Genomic DNA, 13230 nt, shown 5'->3' with positions numbered 1-13230 from the left:
CTCTTAAATATGCAACATTTAGATGGGAGATTCTTTCCTCAGAAGATGTTTAAGGAGTTGAAGTCACTGGCTACATTAAAGTCTGATCCACCTCAAACATGTATTTCATATACAGTAGCATACAGTAGGTAGTGATGCTGATGTGGGTCACTCACCTCTTAAAAGCAATTACCATCCAGGAACTGTAATGTTGCTCTTAATCGCTAATAATTTCAGGATGTTTTTTTTCCTTTGCTGTTGATTGGAGGCAATTTTTCTCGCATTTCAATAAAGAAAAGGACAGTTCTCCACAACAGCTAGACTTACTGACCTCTTTGCTTTTCAGGACATTGAAGTGCTGTTTTAGATGTCCTACCACTACACAAACTTATAAATATTCAAAGAATTGAATTGTGTACACTTTCTTTACTTTCATTCCATCACAGACTTTGCTGCAGTCCAGTCTCAAACAACATAGTGTCTGTTGATAATGAACATTTATGAATGAGTTCAATCTGTGAGTTCAATCAGTCTTCTTTGTTTTTATTTTTTGTTTTGTTTTTACTTTGCTGCTCCCAAAAGAGACATTGTAAATTGAGCAATACATACACAATACATTGAGCGTGTTGTTTCTGTAGCCAGCAGGAACAGCTAATAATCTGGAACTTGCACAACCGTCTTGGCAAACTTTACCAGCAGTAGACAGGCGTACAGTATACACAAGTTTGCATGTGCATGGAAGCTCAGTTCTAATGACATGGAAAATTGGTCCAGTTAGATTTTACCTAAGATGCTCAAACATTTTTCATGCAGATTTATTAGGAAATTAAAAGGGAACAATTTGCAGATCAGACAGAGCCCTCTTGTGAACCTTTAGGCCATGTGCCATGTTTGCCTTTGTCTTAATTACAACTTGATGATGCCAGAATGGGAGACCTCTTAGGAAAAACAGGCAGTTGCACTCATGTTGGTGAACCAGTAGGTGGTACACTTCCTTCTGGACCACGGTTCCCAAACTAATGTGGGATAAAGTGATGACGTGTTAAACTGAGGTCCTTGGATGTACAGTATTCTTGGTATCCTGGAGTCATTTGTCTATGAGCTTTCACAGTCTGACCGCAATGTTCCTCTTTAATTCAACCAGTACATTTCTTGCTTCCCCATCTGATCTGTTGGGCAGTGGGGCGGCTGGTGCAGAAATACTGCCGTGTGTGGCCCAGGTGGGGGGGCTGCACTTAATTGATGGATGAATAGAGTCACCTGCTACAAGTGAAGTGCTGTGGGATCCTTTGGGAGGAAACATGCTATAAAATGTAAGGAAATCATTCATTGCCAAATAGTTTGTTTAATTCATGATACAAACCAGGTGTAATCCATGGTTTATTTTGGTTTTCATAAAACAAGAAGGAGCCCTTATGGAATTCATCACTGCACCTGAGATTCAAATGAAAAGGATGCAGCCCAAGTGTCCATGTATATTAGGAAACCCACACTGAACCTTTCTTAATAGGAAAGTCCATATCAGTGTTACAGTTTAAATAAACCAATGTTTTATTTCTAATCTAGTTCGCATACTTAATAAGTTCAATGGATACCAGTCCATACCAGTGTTATGGCATATTTTGAAAGGAATCCATTCTTATGTGTTCAGATACCTGGAAAATTACGAACACAATTTGTGCTTTACCAGAGGCCTTTTCTTTCTGACAGAGGTTTGTTACACATTCCTGAATCAGTGCCAAGAAAATTAATTGCAGACACCCAGAGAAACCTCGCAATTAAGAAGAAAAAGTGAAGAGTGGCTGCTTAATTGAGGGGACAGCGTTCAATTAGGCTGAACTGAAACATTAGTAGATGACTTTTATTGCGTTTCAATTTAATTTAATGGGTGCACCCTTCAATTAACACCTGGTTCTCCTTAAGTTCCATCTTGCCAAGAGAACCCAGGGCCTCATTTCTTGGGATGTTTACAAATGGACCTGTAAAACTAAGCATTTACAGTAAAAAGAATGACCTGTGAAAGATACTTGTTTTAAGAGCTGCATAGTCAAATCTGTATGCTTACAGACAGGGAGGAAAAATAATAATCACGTTCAAGGGACATTTTTGTAATCCTAAAATCATTTGCACTTCTTGATTGATTAAATCATTAATTGAATAACCATATGATGCAGCTGTCCAGCTGTGTCATAAGTGGCCCAATTCAGAGGCCCACTCACATTGTCTTTTTGAACACTTCTGTGAAATTAGTCTGCTTTTTTGAGTGAGCTGCTGAACATTGTTTTGGTTTTATACAACAAAGATTCAGTTAGCTTTAACTCTCCCATAGTTCATGTGCTGATCATATCTACAGTATTTTGTTTAGCTGTTAAATGTTTGGCATGTTTAGGACTTCTGCTTGAAACTTCGGTCGGCTTCAGTTTTCGATCGGTCACATTTGATTCTGTGCAGTAATAGCTGGACAGAGACCTCTGGCTCTTCTACTTCAGGAAGGGGCTTGCTTTACTTTGCTGTCTCCTGCCTGCTGCTGCCAGTGCTTGACTCACAGGCAAACCTGAAGTTCCAGACAGAGCAGCAGCTGGGTTGCAAGGAGTCGCAGCACAAGTCAGCGTAGTCTTGAAATAACTTTATTACAAAAACCCTTCGGTGAAGCAGACAAAGAGAGATAAACTTGCCCAGACTAGCTCGGACCTTGGATTAGAGACGCTGCTTCTCTGGATCAAGAGGAGCCAGTTGAGGTCCTTTGGGCATCTGGTGAGGATGTTCCCTGGGCCCCTCCTGCTGGAGTTGTACTGGGCATGGACTGGGAGTGTCTAGGAGGCCCTCAAGAGGATCTGGAGACAGTTGCTTGGGGAAGGAAAGTCCCTGCTCTGGTCAGCCTGTTACCACGGTGACCCTCACCAGGAATAAGCAGTTAGAAAATGGATGGAGAATGCCACATTTCAAAAACAAAGATATCCAAATATCATTCCTCATTCCTCAGGGGCCCTAGTCACCCTAAATAAAGACACTTCACTGCTACAGAGTCATACAACAGGCTTTCTAAATGTGAAAAAAACTAACCTCTACAGTATCAATATCAAATGGGGGAGCAGAGCTGAGTGTCCTTTCCTCATTTATAACTATTTTCAGTTCTCTGCTTGAAAGCACCTCTCTCCAGTCTCCCTCATCCTCCAGTGATGCTAAAACACTCTGTTGTCTTTGTATCACACAGGGTATTCACTTGAAATATAATATAGCAAATACAGTAAATGTGTTTTGTAGGAAGAAAATCTATGGGAAATTCTGTCATAAGTGTAGGGATTCTATCTAATAATTTGGAATCCATGATAGGTTTCAAAATGATCATATCTGTAGTGCCGATAAACAGGAAAATGTTTCATATATATTTATTTTAAATGTCATTATTCTCAAATGGCAGTATTACCAAGTTGCAGCACAAAGGCATTTGGTATAGAACTGTAGCAATACCTCTTAATGCAACCAGGGAATACTCCACAGAGAATGGCATTCAGATGGATTTCTAGGCACGTTCCACAGCACCTCCTATTTAAAATTCTGTTTATTTCTTTTTGTTTTCACAGCAGTAGAGATTGGTCTGCGGATGAGACTAGCTGTGAGATGGAATTACTATGGAAGCAGAGGTTAACAAAACTTTGAATGGACACTGTTCTGCTGTTGAAAGACAGCACTTACCTAATTACAGTGTAATAGTGACAAGCCATGTCAAAATATATCCAAAAGCTTTTCCCATTTCTTAGTTTGACATGTACTGGACTAGAGCATTTAATGATAAATCATTATGGTTAAGGGATGAGAATGGATATACTGTACATGGAATGTCTTGGGAACTGAAGTGCTACAGTACATTGTATTATTTCAAAATGAAATAGGGACTGGTTCAGGAACAGCAAAAACATTGGTCTTATTCTGTTAGAAAGATATTGTGACAAACCCCCTCCTGTTGACATTCAGAGCTTCAGCACCCTAAAACGCATACGGACAAAGCATCTTCATTCTGACAAAATCTCTTCCAGTACACACACAATAAGTACTCTTCAAATACCACCATGAAGCCTTTTATATCCCAAAGACTTGATTACTCCCAGGTGAGAATGTGCAATACCTACTCTTAACCAATTAACGAATTATTAAATAACTCACCTCAAGTGTGCCTGTCTGCAAGTATAAGAGGCCTAATCTGGCTTCTAGTGGTAGACTGGTTGAAACAGTCTCTTCTTGTCCTGGCCTGTCACAGGTGTCAATCAATAGCCTAATTGGGTAGGTTAATGTGGTGGAAAGAGGATCCAATTAGGACAGTAATAAAGTTTCCAAGCGGATGTGACTTTGTGTGGGTTATTAGGACTGTGTTTGGTTGATAATGGCAAAAAAATATAATAAATAAAAAAAAACTGAGATCAATGGTTTTGCCTATTTGCTTAAAAAAAGAAAGCAGGTGAAAAATGAATTTAGGTCAGGCAAGCATTGTAGGCTTCTCCCTCTTCAGTGCTTTGGTACCAACTCTGTGGTGAGTAGCCACTTTGCTCCCAGGTGACTGCACTTCCCTGTCTTTGCTTGATCCTGAGAACAGGCAATTATAGCTCATTATGTCCTTCTGTTTGAATCACAGCTGGGATCAAGTGAAAAACACCTCTGAAAGAAGTAAAAACGACAGTCACTAAGCTAATAAGCCTTTATAAATAGCCTTCATAAAAGCATTGCCACAATTTGCATGTGCCGTATTGCTGCGTTTTTAGAGGTTTGGTGTGAAGGTAATACTTGGGTTTCATAAAAGGATGAAAGTAAATGGATGTGTTTAATGAATAACACAGAGAACATAAAATATTAAAATTAGGATGGAAAAATGAATCATCAATGTGCAAAACCTTCCTAAAGATGCAGGATTCAAATCTAGTCAGAAATGTGAAAGACTCTTGTTTCTGGTAAGAGCCGTGATGACCCAGGGCCTATGCCAGTGATATAGGTTGCAAAGTAGGACTGTAACATTGATGTTACTCCAGTGCATTATATAGTGCAGACACAATTTAGAGACACCCAGCCAACACCCTGAGAAACCTCATGCAGACCTCACGCAGAAGGCGCACCAGACAGTAATTGCATTTATGATCTAAGAGCTATAAGGCTTCAGCTCTTGGCACCCCATCCTTGAACAGAAAATCTACTGCTATCTAATAAAAACAAATCTGCTTTAAATATCTGATCCTTTTCATGGGGCATAACTCCAGGCTGAAAAAAATAGAGCATCCGTTTTTTGTTCTAATTTTCTCGCACAATGGAAAGTTTCTTTTAAAATCACTGATGATTAATGGCCTCGCGTCTGACACCAGAGACGAGGCGCTATTGTCTTCTCAGCACCTCAATCCCTGTGTGCCCCCTTCGCTGGTCTGAAAGAAGCTGCTCCTTCAACCGTCGACAGCCAAGTCTGAGGCCCAATACAAACGGGTAGTGCTTCCCGATAAACAGCCAAGCTTGGTTCATACATCACCTGAAACACAAAATCATATATTGATCAGAGAAGAGCAGAGAGCCGGGGGTGTAGTTGCAGTTCTGTGGGTCGGTAAACTTGGCTCCAGAGACCAATCTGCAGAGTCTCAAGCCTATTTAGACAATAGCAAGTAGGGGAGAATCTATGTGAGGTGGCAGTAGTTTAATTATTTGCTGCAGCGCAAGAGAAAGACTTGCAAGGTTACCATGACAGTTGATTACCCTCTTTTTTTCCTTTGTAGGGGAGCTGCATAATGTGCAGATGACAGGTGTTTAGAGGGATGAGTGGTGTGAAATGATACATCACATACTGGAGCTTTCCTTCTAGTTCACCTGGCACACCATGTGGTTGAGATTTCTTCCCCAAAGTCTGTTAGGTGTCCGTCCAGATTGCACTTATTTAGGAGTGTGAAGTAGGGTGGTATGATGGCACAGTGGTTAGCACTGCCGCCATGTGGCACTGGGGACCTGGGTCCAGTCCCTGGTCTGCTTTCTCTATGGAGTGTGTATGTTCTCCCTGTGTTTGTATGGGTTTCCTCCCACAGTTCAAAGACCTACTGGGAGGTTAATTGGCTTCAGGGAACACTGGGGGTGAGTGTGAGCATCTGTGTGTTCCAGGGTGTATCTTGCCCTGCACCTCGGGCCTGCTGGGATCACTCTTGGCTTCCCTGCAACCCCACGGTGGATAAAGTGATGAGAAAATGGATGGAAGTATATAATACCTTCAGTGAAATTAAGAAAGATGAGCTCACTATGACCTTGGTGCAACAGAGAGGAGTGCTTGTAGTAGTAAATACCATCTGTTACTCTTTCTTGGCAATGTTAAAATTCCCTCTCAGAAATATAATTTTGCTTTGTCACATACCAGCTAAATGAGCAGCCTGGAAGAGGAACAGAACACCAATGTGTTTTTTTTTTACTTTATTATTAAATATTATTAATATTAACAAAAAGGGCATTAGTTATGAACAATTTAGTTTTAAATTAGCATTTATTATCAAGTGATAGTTTTAGACACAATACCATCTAGTGGCAGTTCATGTTTTTCAACAGGGTTGTATAAACAGTAAGAATATTTCGAATATATTAAATATCGGTGTAAAGCTTGTCCTTTGTTAAGGAGAAGACCTAATTCTGAGTGTGTGGAAAGTCAGTAAAGACAGGAGAGAGAAGCTGGTGAAGGGAATGAACACATTCTGCGGACTCTGAGCAGAAAGGTGGTTCATCCACATTATTCACAAGGTGTCTAGCCTATGGGGAGGAAGAGCTGTCCTTGAACAGTTTTCTTCCTTGTCGTGTGGGCTTCCATTTTGCTCCGTTTTTTGCCGTTGGCTTGGGTTTTATAATGTTTCCATTACTGGTGCTCATTTTAGAGAATGTTCGAGGGACACCCTAAATTTTAAACTTTAAATCATTTTGTCCTGTCTGCATCTTGATTCATTTTGGTCAAAAGTTCAAGTCTCTCAAACATTATTTCAAGTTAACAAAGGTGTTGTAAATAACCTGTCTGAATTAGTCAGATATTTTTAAACCGCTTAATCCCATACAGGGTCACAGGGGAATCAGGGCCTCCCCCAGCAAGCTAATCATTCAATTAACCCCTTTTCCCTAAGTCTACTGGAGGCACTGTATTTGTCCAGCAGGGTGTGCTGTACAAATTCGTCAGGGACAGCTACACTCCGCAAGTCCACAAAAACCTTCGGGCCTGTTGTTGAACTGGTCTGCCTGAGACACTAATTTGTGGAGCTTTGTGTAACGGTTAAATCGAAGCCTGTAAACGCAGTGACCATCCAGATCCAGGACTGGACAACCCCTGTAGGACAATGCACACTTTTCTTCTGTTAAGTGAACCATCTCCGCATCTTCCTTTAAAAGACAAATCCATTGAGGGGCGTCTACACTCAGACTCCCACTGTTCCTTTGTCAGATTAGACTAAAACAAAAGTGTAATACATGACTAATGAGACTTACGTGTTACAAATCATTCCGAATGAGTAGAAGCAGGGACTTCACAGCTGCACCACCTACTCCTTTCACAAGGAGCGTGTTTTAAAATTATACACGGGAGCTAATTTTGGCATTAGAATGGTGGCAGGAAATGGGCGCTACAGTATTTTGCCAACCCAGATTTTTTTTTTTCGCTGTTCATTTTTTTCTATAATTTTACAGAAAAGGGGCTTTATTAAAAGCCACTTAAAATAGTCTCACTTTGACAAATAACTGTGAGAGTTTAGGGTGTGACAGATTAAAAAAAAAGGATAATCCTGTTTGGAAACATTCGCAGGCCCATTTGATTTAGCATAATATTACATTTCTTGTCTACTGACAGCAATGAGTCACCAAACACAGGACCTTCATCATCTGTGTGGCATTACAGAGTGTGACTTGCTGCCATCTGTACAGTAGGCAGGAAATCAGAGCCGCTGGCCTTCCAGCAGTGTGGGAAATGCGACAGGTCCCACTGGCATGGTGTCCCAGGCCTTAAAGGGCTTTGTCTTGTGACTACGCAGCAGTTTCTAAAAAACAAAGCAACCGAAAAGTGACGTGGTTTCAAGTTGGGTGGGAAAAAAATCAAAACAAGTTGGAGCTATTGTCATATTGTACGTATTCCTTTTCTTTATTATACATATAAGGGCGAATAGAGACATTTTGTGTCTTTATTGACGTTTTTAAAGATCTCATGGAATGACTCACGGTAACTGCATCCCATCTTACTTCTTCTTTATCCGTTCCTTTTATCTTCCCTTTTATCTAAAATTGCTGCTGGCACGTCAGCAATGCTTTTATACTTTTGAAGATGCCTTTGTCGCCTACAAAATCTGTGGCTTGAAAGACAGCAAGTAGATGGCTTTACTCCTTCTGAGAGCACTTCACACGCAACCTAGGTCTTCCCTCCGCAAACGGGTGGATGTCACAGGTGGGAAAAAAAAAGATTGTGTTTAAGCGTTGCTTTTGTATGGAAAAGAGAAACCACATCATGACATTCCTTTCCCTGAGAATGAAGCACTGGGTTCTCACAGGCGTTAAACAATTCAATACTAATTAATGTTTCATGATGAATTATTGATGGTTTTACATGTTTGGTCTGTGTCCTGTTCCGATTTCCTTGATTTTCTTTGAAATACTGCCACACAGTTTCTCATGCAGCGGTGCTTTTCTGCTTTGCTCTTAGAGCTGTTGCCTCACAGCTGCTGGGGCCTGGGTTTGATTCTGGGTTTGGGGTTTTTCTGTGTGCTCTGTATTTTGCATGTTCTCCCCAGGCCTGTGTGGTTTTTGCTGGGTGCTGTGGTTTCCTTCCAAAGAATTACGGGCTTGGATAATTGGTGTCTCTAAATTGTTCTTGCATGTGTGTTTGCTTCCCACAATGACAGGAACACCAGTCCAGGCTGTAGGGAATTTTCAAAATTCTCAATGAAAAGTGCTCACCCTAGGGCTGTGGCACAACTTGAAAATGTTCATGAAGATAATTATGAAAGGATTGTCAGAATACCTACCGTAAGTCCTAATATATAACTAGTATACCATACCTAATATTTAAAAAAATAGATATTTTTACAGACAGATCAGTATAGTCATTTTAGATTAAACATAATTTGAAACTAAACATATACTGTGCTGTAGTTTGCAATTCATTGGCTGTGTCTCGGGGCCATTATCTTATTGGAATATTGTAAGTCACTATGATAGCGTAATGGAAATTAAAGTGCAAAATTTAGGTGGATGCTTGAATCCTATTGTTTTATGATGCCAGCAATTACCAGCCTTGTAAAATATCCCCATACATTTCACTGTGTGGTCATGTGGCCCCTTTCTTTTACATGTTACATTCAGGTGGACACCTGGCATATTAAAATAATAGAACAACCTGATGAATTCCGTGTCAATTTGGACAGTTCTGAAGGGGTTTTGGCTAGATTGGTTTGATGAGAGATTCTAATAAGTTCGAGCTCTTGTTGTCTACTTCCTCCACTTCCCTGTATCGGTGAAGTTTCCTTCCAAATGACCAGATATGACGCATATGTTACAACTCTATAACCTTGCACTACATCTACTGTAGTTTCCAAAGTTTTCATGCCATTATAAGGTTGCGACAGGCCTATCAAAAACAAAAGCATTTGACTTTTGCACAATGTTATGAGCACTGTATCAAAATTATTTTAGGGAAAATGTATCTGTGTGTAGCAAGGCTACATAAAGTGTATGGAAGAAGTAATGTACAGTAGTTATTGAATATCCATGGTTGTCACCCAATTTTTTAAATCTGTTTTTTTTCAGGAAGAACAAAGGGTGGAAAAGACAACTTTTAAAGGCAGTAGCTTTTTACTGTTAATGGGAAACCAACAAACAGTGTGCTGTTTATATCGGATGCTATTATAGTGTCTCTAGCCCGGTAATCATCCTGATGCATTTTCTGCAGTTTCTGTCCATTGCAGGAGATGACTATTAGAAGATCATCAAATACAAGACTACTACCCATCAATAGTCACACGGGCCTGGAGATAAAAGCCATCGGTTTCCCATTATAGCTAAAAGACATAGATAGCTGCTCTCTGCTTACGGCAGATAACTGTGTTTTAACCATCTGAAATTTTAAATGAATCCACTTTTACAGAGGTTTCATTTTTGCCCTTCAGAGCCGAGTGGCTGAAATGATAACACATTTTAAAAGGGAGACAGCCTGTAATTTTTACATGAAAGATCTGAAATCAGCTCAGGTATGTGGAAAGATACCATTTGCATTTATACACTGTTTTTGTATCACCATTTCCGATTAGGAGCTGAGAGTTGCTTTGTGTCTGTCTGTGGTCTCCTCACTTTGGCACTGTTTCTCTTTAAAAACGGTGTTTTTCATTCAGGGATCTTGCCCTTCATCTGTTGTTCATACAGCTCTTGGCAGATCATTGTTTCCCTTATTCCCTTTGAGAAATGTCTGGATGATATCCTCGGATCAATTCCAATAAAGTATTTTCCAGTAAAGTATCAAAAGTATTCACCCTCCTTCGGCCTTTTCAGATCTTATTTTGTGTGTTTGATTAGGATTGTTTGCCGTTGATCAACACAAAACACTCTACAGTTTGAAAGTGAAAACAAAATTCTACAGATTCCCTGAAATTAATTAGAATTACATACATTAGTACTAATAGTAATTAGTTACATACTGTAGATCGAATCTTTTGGTCAACAAGCAAATTTATCAGCCTTGGTGTGGTTGCTGCTGGTCCCGGAACCAGTCCAATGAGGAATCCTGGGGTCATTTTGTTGTCCTGGCCCTTGCAATAAACGGTCATGTTTATAGTGTTGTGTACTGTACAGTATGTATTTTTTCATCTTGGTAACGCTGCGCATATCTGTACAGATCGCTACCCGTCTGATGCAGGAATTGTAATTCCAGAAATTTTGTCTTTTCCAGACTTGATTTTTGTAATGTCAGTGCTTGCTTGTGTTTCCAAAAATGTTCTTAACAGGCATATTCAGAACTCAGCTGCTTGAACTTTAACCAAAACTAAAAAGCAAGAGTCTACTGACCTTGGTACGGTTCCCTTTACTGGCACCTCGTGAATTTCAGAATAACATTCAACATACTCCCTCTCACCTTGAAGTTCTTGAATAATTTGGATCGATGGAAGACCATACTTTCTACTCTGTTACTCCATGATTGTGGGATCTCCTTCCCCATACAGTATTTTAGATCTTGCAGGTCACTTTCACAGCACCTTCAAATCCTGTCTTATAACCCACATTTATACTCTAACCTTTTTCTTTAAAGCTTCTGTATTTAAAACATTTTTTACGTATCCTTTTCAAAACCACAATAAAGCTCTGTATGTATGTTTTCTGAACTGGTACGCTCATCTTTTGCAGCTACATGAATGTGAGATATTGCTTTCTGTGTTTCAAAGATAGAATTATTAAGCATTTGTCTGACTTTAAACGCATGGCTTGCATTGGTACTACTCTTTAACAACAACTCTTTGACAAAATCAACAACAACAACCAAAAAACAGCAGTACATCTTTCTCCAAGTATAACTGTCACAGTTTCATTTCTTGCACCAGCGTAACAAATGTGCCCCCTTCTGTGCGTAAATTGAGCATTTTATAGGAATCTGCAAGTGGATGTATTTACAATTATGTTGACAAGTACAAAGAAGTCAATACAGCCTTTATTTAACCTTTACACTGATTCTGCATGTTCTTAATAAATTACAGTTGGAACCATTCTTTAACTACTGAGCAACGCTACAGGGGATTAAAATGGAAAAAGAGCAATTAGCAAAGTTTATTACAGAAAAAAGGCATCTAACTTTTTTTGTGAAGTTTATTAAATGTGGAATGCCCTGATTTCTGAAACCTATGGGAGTTATTAATACAGATAATACATATTTAACTTTCAGATCCAAGTGTGTGGTGCAAGGAATTTGAAAACTGTGCACATGAATTCTATTTTAAACAGCATGTAGATTTGAAATTAGTCATGTAAATCATGTACACCATTACAAGGTGTGTTAATTAAATGGAGGATTTACATACCGGTAATTTCAAAACAAGCAGAGAATGGGCCTTAATGAAGGCTTCTCTGTACTACATGCTAAGAATATTATAAATCCCCTGAGCTCATTACGCTGAAACCTTTCGTTCTGGGACTCATCTCTTGACATGAAAAATAAAATGTATCTGCAAAGTCTTGTACCTTTCAAAGCCTGTGCAGCTATCAATGAGAACATGTTTGTCTTTCCTTTGATGTACTAGTCAACAGTACAAGTTTAAATCTTTACATCCCCATCTCCTATGAAATCAAAGCTTTGCTGAACATATACTGTACAGTATTGTGGTATATTATTTCCTTAAATTGTGTTAATACATATTGTATGTCCTAACCTAATACTCATTTTCTGCAACTTAGTTTTAAGGGACATGCATTATTGGATCATGGCTATTTTATCTTTAAAATTAATAATATTTTTAACTTTATACACTGCAAATTCTCTGTTTTGAATAGCTTTTGATGGACTGGATGACCTGCAAATTGTATTTATACACATATACAGTACATATGTGCTCCTCTCCTTGCGATATAAAGTGAAAATGCAAAAAATAAATAAAATATCAGCTGGACTTTACTTAATTTATCATGGACTAACACAAACTGTAGCCAGCTGTAACTACTGTAGGTGGTAGCACACTATAATTGCAAAAGATTTACCTTGAATTCTGCTGGGAATGCAATTCTGAAGTGACTATGATAATACAAGCACAGCAGGAAACCCAATATTTAAACAGTTGGTACTGGAGTTGTTCTTCTGAGTCTTTTAGATTTTTAACAGTACACTCAAGCAAAAGAAGAAATCCTTTTGACTTGTGGATGGTATTGTATGTATTCTCTAAAGTATTATACCCAAGTGGAAAATACCAGAAACAGTTAATTATTCTATATTTTTTCAGCCTGTGTTCCATGGAGTAACAGTAAATTGAAGACAGTGTAAGCATTTGTTGTATCAAATAAACATTGGTATTACACAGCTGCTGTGGCTCAAATTAAATAAAATTCTGCCCCCTTTCACTCAAAACCAACACACCCAGGATGTGATAGAATTGCATTCTGTCATTTGATAGAATTAACAAACCTCCATTATAACTTGAGTTTGAATTTCTCATTGTCAGGGGTTATAAAGTACTGATTAAATCTTTTCAGTTTAGGGAACTCTGATTACTGAGGACTGAAGAGATATGTTCCAAATGATCCCTG

The 13230-nt window shown here is 39.1% G+C and overlaps 1 protein-coding gene across 1 annotated transcript in view; it reads left to right on the top strand.

Moving 5' to 3' along the window:
- The window catches only part of gfra2b (GDNF family receptor alpha 2b), a 108889-nt gene that overhangs the window by 67153 nt on the left and 28506 nt on the right, over positions 1–13230 (top strand). The gene's annotated exons all lie outside the window — the stretch shown is intronic.

The sequence above is a fragment of the Lepisosteus oculatus genome, chromosome 2, assembly GCF_040954835.1.
Source record: "Lepisosteus oculatus isolate fLepOcu1 chromosome 2, fLepOcu1.hap2, whole genome shotgun sequence".
NCBI classification, from domain to species: domain Eukaryota; kingdom Metazoa; phylum Chordata; class Actinopteri; order Semionotiformes; family Lepisosteidae; genus Lepisosteus; species Lepisosteus oculatus.
Note: the sequence above shows the minus strand (reverse complement) of the source record. Positions and strands in the feature narration are given on the sequence as shown.